Genomic DNA, 26,907 nt, shown 5'->3' with positions numbered 1-26,907 from the left:
TGTACATGCCTGGTATGTCTTTCTTTTAATTGTTTCATGTGTATACCCATATTTTAATAAAGGGTATTTTAATTATAACCACACTTTGTTGCATATATTTTATTTATTTTCACCTGTCACCTTGCCGGTTTTTCTTCCCCCATATTCAGTGTGTATAGTCACACTAACCATGAGTGGAGAAAAAGGTTTGGTGTTATCATTCATATTCTCTGAAAAAGGCCAAGAAAGCAAAAATTATGCCGGTGTATGTAAACTTTTGAGCATAACTGTATAGTAGAAACACATCACCACTTCTGCATTTTTCACCCACTCCTGGTTTTGGTTTACAATTACTGATGGAAAATACTGACCAAATACTAAACGTGTGAACATGGCATTAGGGCTCACTCACACAAGTGTATAACATAGCTGAGTGCTGTGCAATGTCTTATCAGATAGCACTTGCCCCTATTTTATACTACGGGGCAGTGCAGATCTGCAGTTTCCTTCTCATACCGATTTGGCATTAGTAAACAATCACAGCATGCTGTGGCTGAACCCGATGATCAGTTCACATGCACCCATACAAGTCTATATGTGAGTGTGAAACAGCCCGATAACACAGACAATGGAGAAGATGGACAAATTAATTTCTCCATCTTCTACGTACCTGTACTGCTATTCTCTCTTGCTAGTGAATCAGATCACACTAAGGTGACACTCAGATCAAACTCTGCCAGAGTTTGACCTGAGTGACATTAGCACAATCGGCCTGATCTTCTCGTATGAGAGAATCGACGGCCATGTGACCCCAGCCTTATGCCACGAAGAAAAGTATAATAGAAACACATCACCACTTCTCTATTTCTCGCTCTCTCCTGGTTTTGACTTACAAATATTGATGTAAAATACTGACCAAATACTGAACGCGTGCACATGGCTTCTGACTGGGCTTGACAGGAGAACATCAGTGTCACGCCGTTCTTTCTGTACCTGGTTGTCGGCGTGACAATGCATGTCTTTGCTTTAACCCTTTGCTCCTTTCCCCCTAATTGAGCTGGGATACTGTTGGCTGTTACCTGTATGGAGCCTGCTTGGTTCCCTGCTCTGCTGCGTAGCCGTGCATGCGTTGTTAGGTCTTTGCTCTGCTGCATGACCATCCGCATGTGCGGTCCCTGGTTGCCACTGTGGAACCTGTCTGCAGGTTGCGAGGTCATTTGCAGCTGGTGCTTGACTTTCCACGTGTGTCTGGGTGTGCAGCCGCTGCCAGGTGCCCTGAGCCTCAGTTCCTGCACTAATTGTACTGTAAGGGTTTCTGTTTGTGCTTAGGGCGTGCACGGCCACACCTCCCCTGCTTTTATCAGGGTTAATGTGTGTACGTGAAATGCTGTCCCCAGCCAATTGCTGAGGGGCAGCTCCTATATAAACTTCCCTTTCCCTGCTGGGCGTTGCCAGAGCTACTCACAAAGCTCCTGAACTTTGTCATGTGTGGATTGTGTTCCTGGACCCCTCCTGTCTGTTTCAGTACCAAAGTCCCTGCATTGATTCCTGTTTTGCCCTTTTCCTGTGCCTATCCTGGCTTGAATCCTTGATCCTGTACCTGTCCTGTACCTGACCTTATTTGAACTGTGTCTGCTGTGTTATGTTCCTGGAAACCCTCTGTGTCTGGAGCCTCGCACCCAATGACTCAAAGTCTCTTGTAACCAGTGTTCCTGCTGAGCATCTACAACCCTATGCTCTGACTACCATGTGATGCTAGTTCCATGCAGGCCTAGCAATCCTGCGGTTCTAGCACCATCATGCTTGAGTTCCTTTCTAGGGGGGCCGATGCCCGGAGCCTGACTACTGCAGTCTGGAACCTGATGACCGCTGCTTGGAGCCTGATGACCACAGTGGTGCCTGTAGGCCGTGTTGGATGTCCAGAACTGAACGACTCCTGTCTGATGTCTGCCCATGACTCTGATGTCCTGTGGGTGACCCTGATTGTCCTGATGTCCTTGTGTACCCTGATGTCCTGCCTGCGTCCTGATGACCTTGTGTACCCTGATGTCCTGCCTGTGTCCTGATGTCCTCGTGTACCCCGATGTCCTGCCTGCGTCCTGATGACCTTGTGTACCCTGATGTCCTGCCTGTGTCCTGATGTCTCGATGTCCCGCCTATGTGTGCCTCAGTGTTCCGTTGGTGCCTTAGGATCCACTGGGTGGTACCCTTCTGGGAGGTGTGGAATCAGGAGCTTGGCATAGTCATGTTTGATTTATGTACTCTGTGTCTTTACTTTAGTAAACTTTATGTTCTCTATACCTGAAGTTGTGTGGTGTAATCAAGTCCTACGTGTCTTCTCCTTGTCTACATGCTCAGCTGCCACAGAACCCCGGTCGCTGCCCTTTTCTGGTTCAGGGTAGGTCCGGGTCCCCCTCTGCGGTATAGAGGATCCATATTGTCGTGGTCGGTCGGCATGGGGGTGTTTTTGGGCTGGGCCGCATTCTGCGGCTGCAGTTTCCGTGACAATCAGCTATACTATAGGCTGCAATACCATAGCATTGCAGTATATAGTATGAAGACAGATTAAAGTCCACTAAGGCCCCCTTTACACATTCATATAAAACCGGTACCAAAAAAACAATACCAGTGTTATCAGTGTTTTTCCGACATGGAAAAAGAAAACGAAATTTAAAGCTTCTCCTATACTTTGCAATGTTAAACACGGATGGCACACAGATGTCACACGGATGTCATCCGTGTGCTGTACGTATTTTACTCAGATCCGTAATTTAGTAGTGGACCTTGTCATCTGTGCTGCCAGTAAAAAAAAGGTCCGGACACACGTTTTGTGTAAAAACATGGACATGTGCATAGCAGCATACGCATTAGTGAAAATAATGGACACCACATGCACTGGAACTACGGACATGTGAAAACACCCTAAGGGGAATAAAAAAGCTAAAAAATGTTTATAAATTATAGTGAAAAAATAGACATTTGGTAACAACATGTAGATAAGAGTCTGATCTAGCAAAATTTAAAAGTATTTAAACTGTACATTAAGCAATAAAAGATGAAATGTAATGTCAGAATTGCCATTTTTTGGTTACTGCCCTACCCAAAAAATGCAATAAAAAGCATTCTTTACAATCCATAGTAACAAGTTTCAGCATGTGATAAAAATCTTGCCTTTAATTAAATCTCCGTTAAAAGCTTTACTAAACATTCTATTTCTTGTCCAATAGAGAGTGGAAATGCTTCTCCTGAGACTTGAAAAATATTCAGAATTGAGAGTCCTCAGTGGTTGATACCTTTTAATGGCTAACTGAAAAGATGGTAACACATTGCAAGCTTTCGAGACTACTCAGGTCTCTTCATCAGGCATAGACTAATACAAAATCTGAAGAGTCACATATTTATGCACAATACAGCCCAGAAAAAATGCAATAGATGAGACAAGTGACGTGAAGCAGAATTGTCATTATGGGAGAGGCAGAAATATAAATATTGCTCCAGTTCATAGATAAGGAGTCCGGATGTTTTATTGTCCTCTGATTGGGGTCTCCTAATGTGTAGTGGTGCCCCCACACGGTCTTAGGAGCAAATTCCTTAATTGATGTAAAAAGACATAAATCCATGTGACACATTCATTCCAGCATGAGAGTGTCAAAGGTCGTCATAAATTTATACTCACAGACTCTTCTCTCTCTCTGAGATGTGAAGTTACCTTTCAATACCAGTAATTTCATATCCATGTTGCTGTGATCAGGTGTACAAAAATGTTTTGCCACAGGTAGATCCATTCTTTTTTCTCTTATTGTGTGACGATGAGCATTCATCCTTGTTCTAAGCTTTTTCCCTGTCTCCCCCACATACAGACCCCCTGTTGGACATTTATTTGCAAATAATTAAGTACACAACATTAGATGTAATGCAGCTGAAAGTACCTGGGATCTTGTAGTCTGATAGGGAATTTAGATTGTGAGCCCCATCGGGGACAGTGATGAAAATGTGTGCAAACTGTAAAGCGCTGCGGAATATGTTAGCGCTATATAAAAATAAAGATTATTATTATTATTATTGTAGTCCTGATGTGAATTGGGGATCTTTATCTTGTCTGTGGTCATTATAGATGGACAAGTTTTACATTTTTTCTGGTTGCAAGGAAAGGTTCCTCCAGCTGTTGGAGAGGACAGGGAGCTTCTGACAATGATGCTTCTTAGATTTGGGGGCTGCCTAAAGCACAGTAGTGGGGGGTCTGGAAAAATGGATTGTAATCGGGCATCTTTTTGTAGTAAAGGTTGTAATTTCCGTGCAGCTCCCCTTAGCACTTCCAGATTTGGGTTGTACGTGACTACTAGAGGCACCCGGTTATTTTCTTCTTTAGCTTTGTAATGTAGCAGGTGATTCCTTGACATTCTGGTGGCTCTTGTAATTTGGTTTTCAATTGTTCTTGGATGGTAGCCCTGATTCAAAAAGGTCTTTTTGAGGCGACTAAGGTGTTTGTCTCTATCCATGGGGTTGGAACATATACGATTGTATATGATGGCTTGGCTATAGATAATAGAGTTCTTTATGTGTTTTGGATGGAAACTGTCCCATTTAAGGTATGTTGGAAGGTCGGTTGGCTTCTGATACAGGGATGTCTCTATTTCATTGTTTTTTAGCTTAATGATGGTGTCTAAAAACTTAATCTCAGTGCTAGAGTAGTTGAGTGTTAAATTGATGGTGGGATGAAATTGATTAAACTGTTCGTGGAACGTCTTTAGCTGTTGCTCAGACTCCGTCCAGATGATTAAAATATCATCAATGAAGTGGTAGTAGGCCTGATGGGGCATGAGGACAAAAAGTTGCTTTCAAGCTTGGCCATGAAAAGATTTGCATACTGTGGAGCCATTTTACTTCCCATAGCTGTGGCAGTCTCCTGTAGATAGATTTTGTTGCCAAATTCAAAGTAATTGTGGGTGAGGATGAATTTTATAAGTTTCATCACAGCATCAGCATCAGTCCCTGTGTTTTCCACGAAGAATTTGCAGGCATTTAATCCATCTTCTTGTGGGATATTAGAGTACAAAGATTTCACATCCATGGTGGCCAGGATGGTTCCTTCTGGTAGAGGACCTATTGCTGCTAGTTTATTCAATAGGTCAGTTGTGTCCTGAATGTAGCTAGGTGTATCCTTCACCAGTGGTTTAAGAATACCCTCTACCCATCCAGATACCTGCTCAGTGAGGGTGCCCACACATGAAATAATTGGTCTTCCTGCATTTCCAGATTAGTGGATTTTGGGAAGCATGTAGAATGTCCCTATTCTTGGACTCTCTGGTATCAGGTCATCACCGGCTCTTATGGACTGGTCAGGCAGACAAGATACCAACTTGTTTAGTTCCTTGTTATAGTACTGTATAGGATCCGACTCCAATTTTCTATAGTAGCGTGTGCCCATAAGTTGCCTGTTTGCTTCCTTCATGTAGTCTGACGTATTCATCATGACTATTGTGTGGCGCCCCTGAGGCTTCAGTCGCCACAAAGGTACTGCACCTTCTCCTAAGGTGTAGTGCCCCACCATCCAGGTAGGCTGGGAACTCCTTTCCGCATTCCAACACCTGCACCCCACACACAGGATAGTTCAGCAGGGACCCATCCATGCTTTATGCTGGAAAGGTCATAGGGTGCCTTTTGTGGTCCCTGGCTTCGTAACACGAGAGGTGCTGGGGAGGCGGGTGGAGTTAGCTATAAAAGAGAGGGAAGAGTGAGAGTTAGTGGTTAGTTGGTTAGAGGAGAGAGAAGAGAGAAGATGGGTGTTTGAGGGACGTGCTGCAGCAGGTCCCAGTGATCTGGGCTGCTGTCACGAGAAAGACTAGAGAAAGAGACTGATAAGATTGATAACCTAACCTTCCATAAGAGAGATAGAACAGATCGGAACGAAGGAGAATAGAAGGACGGTGGGAAGCAGGTTGAGAAAGAGAGAGAACCCTTCCAGTCCAGAGAGCGCAAAGGCCGGGGCCCGGTCCCCGAGGTTGATTGGATCTTTATGTCCGGCAACAGACACCGGGGGAGTAGTGAGCCGCTAATGCCTTGCTCCCATCATAGACTTGGGACACAACAGCAACTGAATAGAGAGCCGGGACGCAGTGAGGAGTCCCCGAAGCAGGCTACAGCTGTCTGTCATACAAGTAAAGACTAGGAACACCTAGAGAGAGGCATTCCAGGGTAACTAAGTACTGGAGTGCTTCGCACCTAAAGGCGCATTGGAGGAGTCGTTCAGTAAGGTACATGTTGGCGGAGTGTGGAAGGGAGAATCCTATCCTGCCTGGAGGTTGGCTGGAGCCCTGACCTGGAGAACACGGTACGGAGGCAGGCAGTTGTGTGAACTGCAAACAGTGAGTAAAGCTTTGGAACCGCATACTCTGGTGTCCTCCAGTTATTCCCGCACCACTACACCTGGGTACCAGCCTCCATACCATTCTGAGCCTCTCCTCATCCATTGCACCTACACTGCCCTGGGACTACAGCTCCACCTGTGGGGAGCTATACCATCTCTGCTGCACCACACCATCAGTCCCAGCGGATGTGTATGCAGCGTTGGCTTGCCATCTTACTTACCAAACACCACGGGTGGCGTCATGAACTATTCATATAAACTTTAACACCATTAACATCACCGCCATTGATATTGGGCGCCCAGGGCCACGGACCGGGTCACCGCTGCTGTGACACATTCCCGCCTGGACACCGGCCCGGTACCAAGTACCCCGCTGCCCTGGGTGTGCGAGGGCGACCCAATTGCACCTCCCTTGTCAGCAGGTTTAATGATGATTTCTTTGTTGGCTTTTAAAGACCGTATGGCCTTTCTCTCCTGGGCACTGATGTTGGATGCTTGTCTCCTGTTAGTGTCTATGATTTTGGATTTTATCAAATGTCTGAAGTAGTCTATATATTTATCCAAATGAGGGTTGCGTCCAGGTGGAGGTGTCTAGTCTGACCTTTTCCTAGTTGTTAGGGTCCCTTTTCCTTCGGTCTGAGTGTTTTCTGAATCTTCTGTATCATTGAAATATTCCCTCAGGCGCAGTCTCCTGAAATAATGTTCCATATCACTGCAGAGTTCAGTTTATCTAGGGCCTTAGTGGGACAAAATGAGAGTCCTCTAGAAAGCACGGCCAGTTCCACTTTGTTGGGTTTAAAATCCGAGAGATTGATGACACAGTTAGATGCTTTTGTGTCTGGAATGGAGTGGTTGTCCAAGTTGTCAGGTTTTGCATTTTTTTTGTATCTGTTTGTATAGAGTCCTGAATTGAGGCGCAATCTGTGTAGTTTCTTTTCCTTGTTATGAATCAGAAAGGTCCGTAGTTTGTTGTAGTATTGTTGTAATTTTTGCTCTGTGCTTTTTGTAAGTGTTTTCCTCAGAGTTTCAAATTGCCCCTGGACTTTACACCTTATACAGTAGCAGACATGTAAAAGGTGGTTCCTTAGTCTCTCAGAAGTCCTGTGACAAAGGTTTTGCGCATAATGGGTATTGTAGGTATGAAGAATTGGGTTTGTAATCCAGAGTCCTTTGGGAATTAGATTCTCCTTTTTGCACTTAGATAAGAAAAAAATGTCGCTGTCCATTTGTGCACGTTTCTTCAGAAGTGGTTTTAGTTCCATAAAGATGCGGTACATTCTGGTATCCTCCATTTTGATACAGGAAAGATGTATATCTTTGTACCGTGTTAGCCAGTAGATAGAAAAATATTCAGATTTGAGAGTCCTCAGTGGTTGATACCTTTTAATGGCTAACTGAAAAGATGGTAACACATTGCAAGCTTTCGAGCCTACTCAGGTCTCTTCATCAGGCATAGACTAATAAAAAATCTGGAGTCACATATTTATGCACAATACAGCCCAGAAAAAATGCAATAGATAAGACAAGTGACGTGAAGCAGAATTGTCATTATGGGAGAGGGAGAAACATAAATATTGCTCCAGTTCATAGATAAGGAGTCCGGATGATTTATTGTCCTCTGATTGGGGTCTCCTGGTGTGTTGTGGTGCCCCCACACGGTCCTCCACACGGTATTTTTCTGTCTACTGGCTAACACGGTAGAAAGATATACATCTTTGCTGTTTCTCCTGAGACTTGTGGTTCTTTGGAACATGAATGTTTTGTAATGCTTTTAATGCATATTTAATAAAAGATTTTTATCCTGCGCTGGATCCATTGCTTTGGTTTGCATTACCTATAGTGGATTGTGAATCACGTTTGTGAGTGGCACAGGTGAGAGGATTATACTTAGATAACACAAATTGGTATCAATAAAAATGTCAGCTCAGTATGCAAAAAACAAATCCTACACCCCTGATGAAGCCATGTTTGTAGGTGGCGATACCTGTGGGGTCTCCACTTCTCCATAACCATTGGTCCCTTTCATTTTCAGGTTTTACTGCTCATAATGCATTGCTCTTAGATTGTAGATTTTGATGTTTTAGTCTGCAGCCACATAGTATTACACATTATGTCTAATGCACTAATCTGGCAGACAGTCATGAGTCACACATCATGGGCCCACGAGCCACATGTGACTCCTGAGCTACCGGTTGGTCACCTTTAGTCTGTGGTCACGTTCATATGTTGACCTGGTGTCTACAAAATATAAAAACAGAGGAATGTTGAATTTGGATGCAATCTGCTGATCTAAATTGCTACTTATGTCAATAGGTCCTTGAAAAAAAAACCTTCAGCACATGGATGCCAACTGTGTTGCATTCTAGCACTGTTTTCTAGGTGAAACTTGGAAAGTTTTTTTGGCGTGCAAGAAAAATGGATGACACACTGATGGTAAAAACTGTCATACAGACTCAAAATGGATGAAAACTGGATAAAAACACTGATCTAAATCCCCCCCAAAAATGTTCTCATATGCAATAACCCATAATGTGTATGAGTATGGGCTCTTATAGACACTTTATCTATTTCTTTCCATTTAGGCTTATACATTTTATGATTTACATCGTCAACCCTAAACTGGTAAATATTCTCATTATAACGCTTGTTATTTTGCATTTCTGTACTCCTCCACATTCTGCACTGCGGTTCCTTATCAGATGTCCCATCCATTATGTTGTGATATGCAGTTCCCACACATATACTTGTGCCTGGAAATCTTCACATAACAAATTCAGATATTTAAAGTCAAATAGAAAACTATGATATAGCAAAAGTTACCTTTTTGACAAGTTTATCGCAGCCAGATAAGAACATATGAAACGTCTGGGCTATCAGTGATAACTTCCTCTTTAGTGTTTGGGGAGTTATCTTGAGTTCTTGACAGCTTTAGTTTATTGCAGATCTGCCAAAAATGAGTATAGAAAAAAATCTCACTGAAGTACAATCTGGTATTTATTATATTGTCCGGTGAAAAAAAATCTCTGCATGCAAAACTCTATTAGTCGTTATTGAAGAAGTGATTTGTGTTACTTTTCTCATATGTCTTATTGCGTCACTGACACTTTGGAACATTTTCATCTAAAATGCAAACTGGTAATTATTGCGACCTACACTCACTTTCTGTATTAGCTGGCCTTGCAAGGACTACACATTTCGTGGCTAGATTTGGGAGCAGAACTCATTAGAGTTGAGCGACTTTTGGTTTTTTAGGGTCGAGTTTCGTTTCGTGAAACCCGACTTTTCCAAAAATCGGGTTGAGCAAGATCGTCCGATTATAGGGAAAAGTCGGGGTCGTCCCAAAACACGAAACCCAATGTAAGTCAATGGGGAATAAAAGTCGGCAGTGAGAGGAGGACAGGAAACACACCTACAGTGCCCATTTGAATGCCAAAAGCATCAATTCTTCTTACTTAAGCTTGTCAACCTTAATTAACTTCATAATACAAGTTACGCACTGAAAAATGGGGGTTATTTGGCTAAAGTTGTGGGGGGGAGGGCTGGCTGCAGGTTTTCATGTGCCCTGGGCGAAAGAGCGCCCCTTTAACACATACCACAACTCATCATGCTCCGATACGGCAGAGAAATAGCGGTATAGTACAATGAAAAATACCTCACTTTTTACATCTCATGATGAGGCCCATCTATTTCTCCATACAGAATCATTGGTCCCATATAATGTTTGAAACAGTATATGATGAGCTCCACATAATGCTACAGTATATGTTGGTCCCCATGGATGAAGCTCCACTGTCTTATGGGCCCAAATAATGCTCCAAACATAATGGGCCCCATTTCTAATGCTCTAGTGTATAATGGGCCCTGTAAATGCTGCTCCAGTGTCTGATGTCCACCTTTGGAATGTTCCAGTGTATGGTGGGCCCCATCTATCATTCTCCAGAGTATAGTGCTCCCCAAAAATTGCTGTCCCAACATTGAAAACAATCAAATAAGTCTCCTCGCTAGGGAATCCCTGTACTTGTCTGGACTCCTCGTCGTCCCCATCTTCCATCTCACTGCACAGTATTTCAACTTTGCAAGTGCTGTGATCCTGAGCAAGCAGGGGGGGCCCACTCGTTGGCGACGGCACTGGCACAGGGCCCCTGATATTACGGTGGTGTGTCTGATGGCGGGTGGGCCGAACCTGCACTTTCATCTGCAGCTTCCTCTTTGTCACCGTGTAAGATGGAACTGTATATGGGAAGGGTAACCTGAGTTTCATCAGGGTCAGATTCAGGTCGTGTAGCGTGCGAGGGGAATGTAGTGGTCTGGGTCAATGTACCAGCAGATTCATCGAGCAGAGGCTGGGCATCAGTGCACTTGTGTCGCCCCCAGGAGTACGGTCGCCACAGTGGCATTACCTTCTTCCTAGGGAGTGTGATGTCATGCTTGGGAGCAACGAACGATCTCTCTAGCAGGTTAACTGATTGGGCAGCGTTATTCCCACGAGTCATGACCCTCCAAACAGCGTTCATGAAGGCAAAGTGTTTGTTTTACGTGGGCAGTATGGTTGCAAAGCTGAACCTTAAAGGAATGTCCAGAAGGGCACCACCAGGAGTGGAGCCTACGGTTAAATTCGACTCCACCTGGGAAACCTCAACCGTGCCAGCTACAGAACAGATGCACACATTGCAAGCTTAATTCCGTTAACGAACGAGACTCCGTCATGCCCCGCGGTCCGAGTCTGGCTTACTAGAGGGACACGTGAGGCTCTGGCACATGAAATCGGCCAATAACTGGTGTGTCATGCCCTTACATGTCCGTGGCTGCATGTGCGCTACACTGAAAAGGCCAGCGTTTGTCGCTTACAGGTGCAGATAACCCGCTGAACAACGTTAGTGATGGGGATCACTGATTACAATTATTACCCGCGAACAATGATTTCCCAGTAAGTGCAGGTCAACCGCAGTTCCGGAATTAGGCCTAACCGTCATTCCTGAAAAAATGAAAAACTTACGTGTGCAAACCACAGGTGCTGTAGCTTGCTTAACAGCTCGCCAGCCGTTCTCACGCCCAGTATGGATTACACGTGATTGCACAAAGGTGAGAAAGGGTACCGTATCCCCAGATAACATGTATGGATAGCGTACACATTCAAAATATATGTCTATACATCAGGAGGCAGGCTCAGACGGTGTTAGGCCCAGTATGGATTGCACGTGATTGCACAAAGGTTAGAAAGGGTACCGTATCCCCAGATAACATGTATGGATAGCGTACACATTCAAAATATATGTCTATACATCAGGAGGCAGGCTCAGATGGTGTTAGGCCCAGTATGGATTGCACGTGATTGCACAAAGGTTAGAAAGGGTACCGTTTCCCCGGATAACATGTATGGATAGCGTACACATTCAAAATATATGTCTATACATCAGGAGGCAGGCTCAGATGGTGTTAGGCCCAGTATGGATTGCACGTGATTGCACAAAGGTTAGAAAGGGTACCGTATCCCCAGATAACATGTATGGATAGCGTACACATTCAAAATATATGTCTATACATCAGGAGGCAGGCTCAGACGGTGTTAGGCCCAGTATGGATTGCACGTGATTGCACAAAGGTTAGAAAGGGTACCGTATCCCCAGATAACATGTATGGATAGCGTACACATTCAAAATATATGTCTATACATCAGGAGGCAGGCTCAGATGGTGTTAGGCCCAGTATGGATTGCATGTGATTGCACAAAGGTTAGAAAGGGTACCGTATCCCCAGATAACATGTATGGATAGCGTACACATTCAAAATATATGTCTATACATCAGGAGGCAGGCTCAGACGGTGTTAGGCCCAGTATGGATTGCACGTGATTGCACAAAGGTTAGAAAGGGTACCGTATCCCCAGATAACATGTATGGATAGCGTACACATTCAAAATATATGTCTATACATCAGGAGGCAGGCTCAGACGGTGTTAGGCCCAGTATGGATTGCACGTGATTGCACAAAGGTTAGAAAGGGTACTTTTTCCCCGGATAACATGTATGGATAGCGTACACATTCAAAATATATGTCTATACATCAGGAGGCAGGCTCAGACGGTGTTAGGCCCAGTATGGATTGCACGTGATTGCACAAAAGTTAGAAAGGGTACCGTATCCCCAGATAACATGTATGGATAGCGTACACATTCAAAATATATGTCTATACATCAGGAGGCAGGCTCAGACGGTGTTAGGCCCAGTATGGATTGCACGTGATTGCACAAAGGTTAGAAAGGGTACCGTATCCCCAGATAACATGTATGGATAGCGTACACATTCAAAATATATGTCTATACATCAGGAGGCAGGCTCAGACAGTGTTAGGCCCAGTATGGATTGCACGTGATTGCACAAAGGTTAGAAAGGGTACCGTATCCCCAGATAACATGTATGGATAGCGTACACATTCAAAATATATGTCTATACATCAGGAGGCAGGCTCAGACGGTGTTAGGCCCAGTATGGATTGCACGTGATTGCACAAAGGTTAGAAAGGGTACCGTATCCCCAGATAACATGTATGGATAGCGTACACATTCAAAATATATGTCTATACATCAGGAGGCAGGCTCAGACGGTGTTAGGCCCAGTATGGATTGCACGTGATTGCACAAAGGTTAGAAAGGGTACTGTTTCCCCGGATAACATGTATGGATAGCGTACACATTCAAAATATATGTCTAGACATCAGGAGGCAGGCTCAGACGGAGTTAGGCCCAGTATGGATTGCACGTGATTGCACAAAAGTTAGAAAGGGTACCGTATCCCCAGATAACATGTATGGATAGCATACACATTCAAAATATATGTCTATACATCAGGAGGCAGGCTCAGACGGTGTTAGGCCCAGTATGGATTGCACGTGATTGCACAAAGGTTAGAAAGGGTACCGTATCCCCAGATAACATGTATGGATAGCGTACACATTCAAAATATATGTCTATACATCAGGAGGCAGGCTCAGACGGTGTTAGGCCCAGTATGGATTGCACGTGATTGCACAAAGGTTAGAAAGGGTACCGTATCCCCAGATAACATGTATGGATAGCGTACACATTCAAAATATATGTCTATACATCAGGAGGCAGGCTCAGACGGTGTTAGGCCCAGTATGGATTGCACGTGATTGCACAAAGGTTAGAAAGGGTACCGTATCCCCAGATAACATGTATGGATAGCGTACACATTCAAAATATATGTCTATACATCAGGAGGCAGGCTCAGACGGTGTTAGGCCCAGTATGGATTGCACGTGATTGCACAAAGGTTAGAAAGGGTACCGTATCCCCGGATAGCATGTATGGATAGCGTACACATTCAAAATATATGTCTATACATCAGGAGGCAGGCTCAGACGGTGTTAGGCCCAGTATGGATTGCACGTGATTGCACAAAGGTTAGAAAGGGTACCGTATCCCCAGATAACATGTATGGATAGCGTACACATTCAAAATATATGTCTATACATCAGGAGGCAGGCTCAGACGGTGTTAGGCCCAGTATGGATTGCACGTGATTGCACAAAGGTTAGAAAGGGTACCGTATCCCCGGATAACATGTATGGATAGGGTACACATTCAAAATATATGTCTATACATCAGGAGGCAGGCTCAGACGGTGTTAGGCACAGTATGGATTGCACGTGATTGCACAAAGGTTAGAAAGGGTACCGTATCCCCAGATAACATGTATGGATAGCGTACACATTCAAAATATATGTCTATACATCAGGAGGCAGGCTCAGACGGTGTCAGGCACAGTATGGATTTGACGGCCCAGACTACACAGCGGAGGAGCAGGGAGAGGTAAAGATTGCAAATGCTGGGGCCCTGCCCAAGCAAGGGGGGCCCACTCGTGGGCATCGGTACTGGCACTGGGCCCCTCATAGTATGGCAGTGTGTCTGACGGCGGGTGTGCACCACCACCATCAGAGACACTTGATTGCACTATGAAGGACCCTGTGCCAGTGCCCGCGCCCAAGAGTCGGCCTACCCACCTGTCCAGGGCAATGGCACTCGCACAGTGTCGTGCGCTAGGTGGTGACCCCGGCCATGGGGGGGGAGGCAGCACAGTTAGGGAGTTTTAGAAAGTGGCATATGTTGATGTTGGACATTCAGCTGATGCAAAAGGTGAAATAGGTCAAGTCCCAGGAAGAGGTGGACCAAAGCAAGCCATTTTTCTGTCACCCTATGTGTCATCAGGGGAAGGTGGGACAAAATCCTTGGAAACCCATGCGTGGTTCATTTTAATGAAGGTTAGATCATCCACATTTTGGGTTGACAGACGGGTCCTTTTTTCTGTCAGGATTGATCCAGCTGCACTGAAGACTCTTTCCGATAGCACACTTGCAGCTGGGCAAGCGAGCTCCTGTAAGGCATATTGTGCCAATTCAGGCCAGTGTCCAGTTTAGCGGCCCAATAGTCAAAGGGGAATGACCTGTGTGGGAGAACATCGATATGGGAGGAAAAGTAGTTTGTAACCATAGTTGACAACTGCTGTCTCCTGTCACTTTCCATCGATGCAGTATTACCAGTTGTGTGAGCCGTACTTGAAAAATCAGTCCACAACATTGTCATGAAACCCCTGTCTCCAACGCCACTTCTGCTGTGTGCACCACGAACACCTCTGCCAAGCTGCCCCCGGCCCGTACGGCTCGTGTGAGAACCATCACCGCTGCTGTGTGCTGGGAATGCCTCAAGCAACCGATTTACCAGAGTTGCTTGTTTATTAGCCAATATTAGGTCAAGGTTCTCCTGTGGCATGATGTTTTGTAATTTGCCTTTATAGCGTGGATCCAGGATGCTGGCCAACCAGTAATCATCATCGTTCATCATTTTGGCAATGCGGGGTCCCTTTTTAGGATCTGCAAGGCATAATCTGACATGTGGGCCAATGTTCCCGGTGTCAATGATGCACTGCGAGTGCTGGTTGGAGGAGCACTTTCTGGCAAATCCACATCCCTCCAGTCACGCACAAACCCTGTACCAGACCTTGCCACGCCAACATTTTCACTTGCCCCACGAGATGCATCCTCCTCCCCTAAGTAATCATCCCCATCATCCTCCTCCTCCTCCTCTTCTTCCTCCACCTCGTCCAGGAGAGGTCCCTGAGCAGACAATGGCTGAATGTCATCAAGGATTCCCTCCTCCTCTTCCTCCTCATCAACATTGGCTGCAGACGCCTGCTCCTTAAGGTGCGTCAAAGTTTGCATGAGCAGACGCATAAGTGGGATGCTCATGCTTAGGATGGCGTCGTCTGCGCTTACCAGCCGTGTGCATTCCTCAAAACACTGAAGGACTTTACAGAGGTCTTTCAGCTTCGACCACTGCACACCTGTCAACTCCATGTCTGCTCTCAAAGTGCCTGGCCGTGTATCCTCCCACAAATGCATTATGGCCTGCCTCTGCTCGCACAGCCGCTCCACCATGTGCAGGGTGGAGTTCCACCTTGTTGCAATGTCGATAATGAGGCGGTGGTTGGGAAGGTGGAGCAATCGCTGCAGCTTCTGCATACGAACGGAGTGTACCGGCGGATGTGCGCGCACAGTCTTCGCACCTTCTGGAGCAGGGCTGTTAACTCCGGATAATTTTTGAGGAAGCATTGCACCACCAGGTTCAAGGTGTGAGCCAAGCAAGGTATATGGCTGAGTTTTGAAAGGGCTATGGCTGCCACAAAATTACGGCCGTTATCACTAACTACCTTGCCTGCCTCAAGATGTACACTGCCCAGCCATGACTCAGTTTGTCGCTTCAAGTACTCGGCCAGCACCTCGGCGGTGTGTCTGTTGCCCAAACACATCATCTGCAACACAGCCTGCTGACGCTTTCCACTAGCTGCTCGATAGGGGGACACATCGTGTGCAACAGTGGCAGCTGCAGATGGAGTGCTCGTACGACTGCGCTCTGTGGACGAGCTTTCGCTTCTGGAGGAGGAGGAGGAGGAGGAGGGTCGAACGGCTACAGCCAACTGTTTCCTATACCGTGGGCTAGGCAGCACTGTCCCACCACCGCTGTCCCCTGTGGACCCTGCATCCACCACATTAACCCAGTGCGCAGTGATGGACACGTAACGGCCCTGGCCATGCCGACTGGACCATGCATCAGTTGTGAGGTGCACCTTTCCGCTCACTGACTGCTTGAGTGCATGGACAATGCGGTCTTTCACATGATGGTGGAGGGCTGGGATGGCTTTGCGAGAGAAGAAGTGGCGACTGGGTAGGTCATAGCGTGGTACTGCATAGGCCATGAGTTCGCGGAAAGCTGTGCTTTCCACCAACCGAAAGGGCATCATCTCAAACGAGATTAGTTTGGCAATGTGGGCGTTCAAACCCAGTGTACGCGGATGAGAGACTGAGTACTTTCTTGACCTACTCATAGTGTCTGGGAGGGTGAGCTGGACTTGAGAGCTGCATATGGTGGAAGTAGTGGTGGACAGGGCGGACTGAGAGAGAGTTGATGATGGTGATGGAGTTGGTGTTCTTTCTGATGGCCTAGAATCAGTCTTTCGTTGATATAACAGTGGGATTCCCTGACTGCTGTGGCCTTGCAACGACACCTAAACATTTGCTGCTGTGCTAACCGGTGGGCTTACAGTGGGGGAAACAATGTAGCGTTGCTGACTACCTTCGTTGTGATCAGTTGCACATGTGGCACTTGAGGTTTGGTGTTGTGTCCACGCTTGCAAGTGCATGCTGGTTAAATGTCTAAGCATGCAACTGGTATTCAAATTTTTCAGATTTTTCCCTCGGCTAAAGGTCTTTGCGCACTTCTTACAGATAACCTTGGCCTGATCATGAGGATTTTGGTCAAAAAAGTGCCACACTGCACTCTTCCTACTTTGGCAGACATTTTGCGGCCTAGCACGCTGTGATCTTTTGACCCTATGGACAAGCTGTCCGGCAACTCTTTTGATGTTTGGAACCTGTCTTTGGAGTGCTCCGGGCCTGCCAGATAACAGCGATGTCGATGTCTGCTGTGGATGCTCCTCATCTGAGCTATTGGAAGCAGCACCCTCTTTCCCCAATGGATGCCAATCTGGGTCAACAACTGGGTCATCCATCACCTCCTCTTCTATGTCATGTGCACCTTCCTCTGTGTCACCGTGTATGGTGGTATAGTGTGCGGGAAGGGGCACCTGAGTCTCATCATGGTCAGAATCTGGCTCTGTACACTGCGAGGACAATGTAGTGCTCTGAGTGAATGTACCAGCAGAATCATCCATCAGCGGCTGTGCATCAGTGCACTCCATGTCAGATTCATCTTGGCCTGGGTAATTCACCATTTGACTTGATAATCCAGGCATGGTATGTGAAAACAGCTCCATGGAGTAATCAGTAGTATGGCCTGCGTCATCCTTCAATCTTGGTTGGGGTGAAGGACACAAGGAAAGGTGTGGTTCATGAACATGAGCCTCCAATGACGACTCAGTGCTTTTACTTTTTACAACTGAAGAAGAGGAGGCGATAGAGCTGGAGGCTGAGTCAGCAATGTAAGACAAAACTTTTTCCTGATGCTCTGGCTTTAAAAGCAGTTTGCCAACTCCTAGAAAACTAAGCGTTTGAGGCCTTATGTAGCCAGACGATGACGCAGGCTCAACACCTCCTGCATTCGGTCCTATTTTGCTCTTGCCACTACCATCAGATCCACCACCAACACCATCATTACCAGCTGCCAACTCCCGCCCAATTCCACGGCCTCTTCCACCAGCCTTCCTCATTTTTGGTAGAAATGTAGACAAAATCCAACAAACTATATAGTAATGTAAAACAAGGTACAAGGTGTCTATAGGACAGGGGAGATTTTGAATTTCTGCAGACACTTGTGGACACTGGACACTTTTGGATTGTGTGAGGCCCACTGATATCTGAGCGCTATGTCACAGGCTCGATGGCACAGCTGTGACAAAAGTGACGAGAGGATAAGGGAGATTTTGAATTTCTGCAGACACTTGTGGACACTGGACACTTTTGGATTGTGTGAGGGCCACTGATATCTGAGCGCTATGTCACAGGCTCGATGGCACAGCTGTGACAAAAGTGACGAGAGGATAAGGGAGATTTTGAATTTCTGCACACACTTGTGGACACTGGACACTTTTGGATTGTGTGAGACCCAATGAATATCTGAGCGCTATGTGACAGGCTCGATGGCACAGCTGTGACCAAAGTGACTAGATGATAAGGGAGATTTTGAATTTCTGCACACACTTGTGGACACTGGACACTTTTGGATTGTGTGAGGCCCAATGAATATCTGAGCGCTATGTGACAGGCTCGATGGCACAGCTGTGACCAAAGTGACTAGAGGATAAGGGAGATTTTGAATTTCTGCACACACTTGTGGACACTGGACACTTTTGGATTGTGTGAGGCCCAATGAATATCTGAGCGCTATGTGACAGGCTCGATGGCACAGCTGTGACCAAAGTGACTAGAGGATAAGGGAGATTTTGAATTTCTGCACACACTTGTGGACACTGGACACTTTTGGATTGTGTGAGGCCCAATGAATATCTGAGCGCTATGTGACAGGCTCGATGGCACAGCTGTGACCAAAGTGACTAGAGGATAAGGGAGATTTTGAATTTCTGCAGACACTTGTGGACACTGGACACTTTTGGATTGTGTGAGGGCCACTGATATCTGAGCGCTATGTCACAGGCTCGATGGCACAGCTGTGACAAAAGTGACGAGAGGATAAGGGAGATTTTGAATTTCTGCAGACACTTGTGGACACTGGACACTTTTGGATTGTGTGAGGCCCACTGATATCTGAGCGCTATGTCACAGGCTCGATGGCACAGCTGTGACAAAAGTGACGAGAGGATAAGGGAGATTTTGAATTTCTGCACACACTTGTGGACACTAGACACTTTTGGATTGTGTGAGACCCAATGAATATCTGAGCGCTATGTGACAGGCTCGATGGCACAGCTGTGACCAAAGTGACTAGAGGATAAGGGAGATTTTGAATTTCTGCACACACTTGTGGACACTGGACACTTTTGGATTGTGTGAGGCCCAATGAATATCTGAGCGCTATGTGACAGGCTCGATGGCACAGCTGTGACCAAAGTGACTAGAGGATAAGGGAGATTTTGAATTTCTGCACACACTTGTGGACACTAGACACTTTTGGATTGTGTGAGGCCCAATGAATATCTGAGCGCTATGTGACAGGCTCGATGGCACAGCTGTGACCAAAGTGACTAGAGGATAAGGGAGATTTTGAATTTCTGCAGACACTTGTGGACACTGGACACTTTTGGATTGTGTGAGGGCCACTGATATCTGAGCACTATGTCACAGGCTCGATGGCACAGCTGTGACAAAAGTGACGAGAGGATAAGGGAGATTTTGAATTTCTGCACACACTTGTGGACACTGGACACTTTTGGATTGTGTGAGGCCCACTGATATCTGAGCGCTATGTCACAGGCTCGATGGCACAGCTGTGACAAAAGTGACGAGAGGATAAGGGAGATTTTGAATTTCTGCACACACTTGTGGACACTGGACACTTTTGGATTGTGTGAGACCCAATGAATATCTGAGCGCTATGTGACAGGCTCGATGGCACAGCTGTGACCAAAGTGACTAGAGGATAAGGGAGATTTTGAATTTCTGCACACACTTGTGGACACTGGACACTTTTGGATTGTGTGAGGCCCAATGAATATCTGAGCGCTATGTGACAGGCTCGATGGCACAGCTGTGACCAAAGTGACTAGAGGATAAGGGAGATTTTGAATTTCTGCACACACTTGTGGACACTGGACACTTTTGGATTGTGTGAGGCCCAATGAATATCTGAGCGCTATGTGACAGGCTCGATGGCACAGCTGTGACCAAAGTGACTAGAGGATAAGGGAGATTTTGAATTTCTGCAGACACTTGTGGACACTGGACACTTTTGGATTGTGTGAGGGCCACTGATATCTGAGCGCTATGTCACAGGCTCGATGGCACAGCTGTGACAAAAGTGACGAGAGGATAAGGGAGATTTTGAATTTCTGCAGACACTTGTGGACACTGGACACTTTTGGATTGTGTGAGGCCCACTGATATCTGAGCGCTATGTCACAGGCTCGATGGCACAGCTGTGACAAAAGTGACTAGAGGATAAGGGAGATTGGATTGCTTTTAAAAAAGCAGTTTGCAGAGCAGTGGGTAAACAGCAATGCCAGCCTGTCAGGAAGCCTTAAAAGGCAGCCCAACAACCAACACCACTGATACACCACAATATAGCCTCCCCTTGCACTGCACACACAGTGACTGGTGTGTTGTGCAGGCCAAATCGCTAGCAGCAGAAGCAGTTTTTTTTCTTCTCAGCAGGACAAAAAAAAAAAATTGGGATTGCTTTTAAAAAAGCAGTTTGCGGAGCAGTGGGTAAACAGCAATGCAGGAATGTCAGGAAGCCTTAGAAGGCAGCCCAACAACCAACACCACTGATACACCACTATATAGCCTCCCCTTGCACTGCACACACAGTGACTGGTGTGTTGTACAGGCCAAATCGCTAGCAGCAGAAGCAGTTTTTTTTTCTTCTCAGCAGGACAAAAAAAAAAATTGGGATTGCTTTTAAAAAAGCAGTTTGCGGAGCAGTGGGTAAACAGCAATGCAGGAATGTCAGGAAGCCTTAGAAGGCAGCCCAACAACCAACACCACTGATACACCACTATATAGCCTCCCCTTGCACTGCACACACAGTGACTGGTGTGTTGTGCAGGCCAAATCGCTAGCAGCAGAAGCAGTTTTTTTGTCTTCTTCCCTGCCTAACGCTCTCCCTACAGAATCAGCAGCAACCTCTCCCTATACTGAGATCGGCAGAAGTAAGATGGCGGTCGGCGTGCACGCCCTTTTATACCCCCTGTGACGCCCACCAAAGCAAGCCAATCACTTGCATGCCCTTCTGAAAGATGGTGGTGACCCCTGCCTATGTCATCACGTTGCCCACAGTGTCCGTGGATCCTGATTGGCTGAAAAAGAGCGCAAAACAAACTTTTGAAACGCGACTTTGGCGCGTAAGTCGCCGACCTCGTGGCCGACCTCATCCTAGGGTCGGGTTTCGTTTCATGAAACCCGACTTTGCCAAAAGTCGGGGACTTTTGAAATTTTTCGACCCATTTGGCTCAACTCTAGAACTCATTAAAAGAAAGCAGAAGCAGTTTTTGGAAAAATATTCCTGCTTTACTCTGACAAAAAGTGTTAGGGATGTGTTTGCATATATCAGTAAGGGAATTTTATTTCCTCTACCTGTAGATGAGCATGCTGGATGCATACAAGAAACAAAAAATAAATATCCATCCTTTCATTTAGGAGAACATTGACCTTATGGTTCCTTCCTAAATTATTCTGCTGTGTGAGACTGAAGGGGTCTATGAGTTGAGAAGGTCTGGGAGACCGAGACGCCGACCATGACCGGTAACTAAGAGAAAGGCAAAGAGATGGAAGAGGTGAAACAGACAGTAGTCCAGGTCAGGTCCCTGACACCTCAGACACCCCAGAAAGAAGAAGTCGGGCGCTGGTAATGATCTGGTAGGTGTAAGGCCTTGATCATGGCATACCGGATTGTGGAAGGTGACAGAAGGGGAGAGTAGGGGAAGGTACACGCTGGAGGGAAAGAATCCAGGTGTACCTAGCACAGTTTCAAAAGATGTCATGTGGCGTGCGCGCTGGCGAGTGGCAGTAGGCTGCTCGGAGCATGGTGCTCCCGGTGTGGTTTGGCCCCCCGCGGATAGCGGGTTTGGCCCAACAACTGGTTCAACAACAGATGGTAGTAGAAGCTTCAGAACGACTAAGGCAGAGACGACAATTGTCGAGGACGACAATAGACAAAGGAAGGAGGAGTGTACACTGCCACAAAAAATGACCCTGATGAAGCATTTGTGAAACACCTGTCGGGTGTTTGCTGGTGGAGCTTATGATTTAGGCTGTGTGCACACACCCATATTTTATGCGTTTTTGCCGCATTTTTTTTGCCGCAAAAACGTGGCGTAAACACTGCGAAAACGCATAAAATAACCAAGCCATTGAATTCAATGGCATTCCACACATGCTGTGCTAATGCTGCGCATTTTTCTGCGGCTAAATCGAATCGTGGAAAAATACGCAGCAGGCTCATTCTTTTTGTGGAAAATGTGCAGATAATACCATATCCCTGGTAAAAAAAAAAAAAAATTAAAATAAAAAATTGTTGATATTCTCACCTTCCGGCATCCCCAGGCCTCAGCAATGCTCCCGTTCCCAGCAATGCCTTGCGCGACAATGACCTGTGATGACGTAGCGGTGTCGTGAGACCGCTACATCATCAAAGGTCATTGTCGCAAGGCATCGCTGGGACCGGGAGCTGCCGGGAGCATCGCAAGGACCAGGAAGGCTGCGTTGGACGCCGGAAGGTGAGAATATCACAATTTTTATTTTTTTTTAAATTATTTTTAACATTATATCTTTTTACTACTGATGCTGCATAGGCAGCCTCAATAGTAAAAAAGTTGGTCACACTTGTAAAACACTATGTTGGATGAGTGTGACCAACCTGTCAATTAGCATGCAGATTTTTGTGTATTTCCTGCGGCAGGGAGTTGCGGAATTGCCGCGGAAAATTCTGCAAAAAATTCGCTCGTGGGTACATAGCCTTACAGTCATTACATGTGACCGCTCTGAGAGATACTGTATGCTTTATTGACATATTTGCACTTGGCACGTTTTGTATGAATATACAAAGTACAATCTGTAAGAGCAGTGAGACTATGGAACTCTCTGCCATATGATGTTGTAATGAGTGATTCCCTAATAAAATTTAAGAAGGGACTGGATGCCTTTCTTGAAAAGTATAATATTACAGGGTATATACACTAGTTTCCTTAATATTGTGTTGATCCAGGGAGCTAGTCTGATTGGCGTATGTGGAGTCGGGAAGGAATTTTTTTCCCCAATGTGAAGCCTACTGTTTGCCACATGGATTTTTTTTGCCTTCCTCTGGATCAACATGTTAGGGTAAGTTAGGATAGGATATGGGTTGAACTAGATGGACTTAAAGTCTTCCTTCAACCTTAATAACTATGCTACTATGTATACTGTATATTTATAACTATGCTACTATGTATACTGTATATTTAAATATTTAATGAATCCTGATTCATATATACGTTTTACCCTTCTGTAATTGTATGTCATACTATGTGTAAACCATGCCTGATATTAATGGGGTTTCCATAGTTGCTCAGCCACCAATCTTAATTCATTTTTTGCTTGTTTTGCTGGAATTATTTACACCCATTTTATGAATTTAATCTAATAAAGTTTATCTTTATTTCTGTCCTGGTCCATATATTTCTTTTTCGGTCTTCTTGATCCATGCAGTTCTTTTTTGGACACTCACATTTAGGCTAGTTTCACATGTCCAGATATTTCCGGTACCGGAAAACACGGTACCGGAGATGTCCGTATGTCCACGTGGCACATCTGTGTGGCACACTTGTGCCGCATCAGTACCACACGGACGGCCATTGGGGAAGTAGTGCTACAGTAAGCGCTGTTTCCCTGCATGTGGTGCTGAATGTGGCTGTCATTCTCCCTGCTCTGCCGGCAACAGCGAATGAATGAAAAAAAACTGACATGGGGTCCCCCTTATATTTTTAACCAACCCAGCAAAACTAACAGGTGCGCCTATTCTGGATCTTTGTCAGGTTCTTCCCACTTGCCCTGTAGCGGTGGCAAGTGGGGGTAATAAGGGGATAATGTCACCTTTCTATTGTAAGGTGACATTAAGCCAAGAAAAAAATGGAACCAAGAGCAGTAAAATAAAATGTATGGATTTTATTGTTATTCAAATATAATAAAATTCAAAATTGTGAATAATTAATGAAAAATGTCATACATAAGGGAATTAGCAACACCTAGGTAGCCACGCACAAAGGAGGTTGGAAGGAAAAGTGGCAACGTATTACTTAATCACATATACCAATAAAATTGGCCTTAAAAAATACAACAAAAATGATGTTCAAAAAATATTACCCACCAAAAAGGGGGAAGGTGTGCAGGAAATAAGAAAAGGACACAAATATCTCTCAATAGTCCTATAAAGTGCAACAGTGCATAGTTAAGTGATCCGAAACACGGACCTACAAAATAGACCAAGGACAGAGAGTATTATAGCCTGATGTCAAATGTGACTGCTACCATTATTTACCCATAATAATGTGATCATAAACCCAGACCTACAGACTAAACCACGGGCAAAGAGTGCTTATCAAGTGTAAGCGCTATTATTAGTACTTACTAAGACAAGGGAAAAGTATATGTGACATAGAAAATTAGGCCAAATGCCAACCAACCTTACTGTGAAAGTTTCTGCATTTTTTCCCACGCTCATCAGTTCACCTCAGGTCAGCCAGTCACGTCAGTGAGGCTGCGTGGAGTCCCTGGCTGACCTGAGGTGAACTGATGAGCATGGGAATTAAATGCAGAAACTTTCCCACACTCATTAGTTCATCTACGGGCAGCCAGGGAGGCTGCACAAAGATAAACTAATTCATTGTGGCAGTGGTTTAGAGCCGGCTGGTCGCATTAGTACCAGTCCCGTTCTAAACCACTTAACCCCTTCTGATGGATTGTAGCGGGGGACCTGACTGACCAGTGGAGAGGTAAGGATAGTGTTTTTTTTTGTTTTATTTTTGTTTCAGGTCGATGGTTTATTTTTGGATTAGCAGAGGAATAAATCTTGTCCAAAAACTTGGTGTCTTTATTTCATTAAAATAATTTTTCATTAATGTCTGTGTGTGTTTTTTAACCATTACCATTTAATAGTCTAGGGTTAATAATGGATCGGTGTCTTATTGACGCCTCTCCATTATTAATCTGCTTAATGTCACCTTCTAATAGCAAGGTGACATTAACCCATTAATATTAATCCATTAGCCACCTGTCACAATCCAATTTTTGGAGTCGTGTCAGCTTCTGGATTAACGCATGTAAACCTTTTTTTTTTCCTTCAAGCCTTTGGCTTAAGGTTAGTTTTGCCCCCGGTGGCCATGGGTGTCATTGCATCCTAACAGTTGCTTTGGTTACCTTTTGCCCCTGGTGGCCACAAGTATCATTGCACTTGATGTCTTCTTTGCTTTGCCCCCGGTGGTCACTGGGGTTATAGCAGCTTTTGGCCCCTGATCATTTGACAATTCCCTTTTCCTATATAGGGTCACATGGTCTATGAGCAGGTGTTGGTGATAGCACCCTTTTGGGATTCCAACCACGGTGAACGGAGCAGCTGGCTGAGGTGTGAAGCCACTGCAGAAACCTGGTGAAGTTAGCAGATGACTTGAAGGTTGGAGCCACTGCTGAAACTTTTGTTGAACTCTGTCTGCCCGGTGTCCGCAGCAGAGTGAGAGGGTGAAGGTGGCAGCTGGCTCTGAGGTGTCGAGCCACTGCGAAAAGTTAATTCAGTGATTCACTCTGCTGCCTGGTGCTGCAGCAGAGCAAGATAAGTGTTTTTAGTGTTTTCCCCTGTTTGTATTTTTCCCTGGTGTGTATTAGTACAGCGGTGGGGCCAGTGCCTGCACCACCCAGCTCCCTAACAAGGGATAGGTGTAGGGTGTGCTAGGGTGACAGGTATCCGGCTCGGTGACAGGTGAGGAGCCTGTATAGGGAACGTTAGGAATGTGAGGGACACTGACTCAGGGGAGTGCAGGAGGTCTCCACGTTCCCTGTTCCCTATCGCAGGGCCCACCGTTGTAACTGTTTTCCCTTCCCCTTTGCCTTGTTGTTTCAGTTCCCGGCCTGCGGGTCGTGTCACACAGGACAGTTACAAGTGCCAGTTTTGTTGTTTTAGTTACCGACCTGCGGGTCGTGTCACAAAGGATGGGTCCACGTGACACCACCTCTATAGGGCAATGGGAATAGAGAGGATAAGTGCCAGAAAAGGCGCATCTTATAGATGTGCCTTTTCTGGCATGTCTGGGGGCAGATTTTTGTAGACAGGGGGGCCAAAAGCAATGGTCCCTCTCAAGGCTATAAAAATCTGCCCTCACTCACCTGCTTTACCTCTCTGTTGCGATTTTACCGCGGGAGCCCACACATTTTTTTTTACAGTGAATTAACCCCTTAGGCCTCTTTCACACATCCGTTTGTCTCCATCAGTCAAAATCCGCTGTTTTGCAAAAAAAACAGATCCGCCATTTTTCTTGGCGGATCGTTTTTTTTCCCCATTGACTTGCATTATCGGCGGATCTTGACAGATGGTCATCCGTCGGATCCGTTTTTGTACGGGTCCGCCAAAATTTTGGCATCCGTTGACATGACAGGACGGACAATGAAATGTTTTTTTAGGCTGGCCGGATCCGCATTTGTCACTGCGCATGCCCTGAAGAATTGCCTTTGCTGGAAATTTAACCCTAAATCCCATTCTGGCGGCTAGTATAAAAATCTCTCTCTCCTTCTCTTTCCCTGTCTCTCCCTCTCTCTCTCTCCTCCACGGGTTCCTTTAAATTTCTCTCTTCCCCGGATCCGTCAAAGCAACGGTCCGGTGGCACACGTTGCTT

Source organism: Dendrobates tinctorius, unplaced genomic scaffold (genome assembly GCF_039654945.1).
Source record: "Dendrobates tinctorius isolate UK_male_01 unplaced genomic scaffold, ASM3965494v1 ptg000082l, whole genome shotgun sequence".
Taxonomy (NCBI): Eukaryota; Metazoa; Chordata; class Amphibia; order Anura; family Dendrobatidae; genus Dendrobates; species Dendrobates tinctorius.
Note: the sequence above shows the minus strand (reverse complement) of the source record.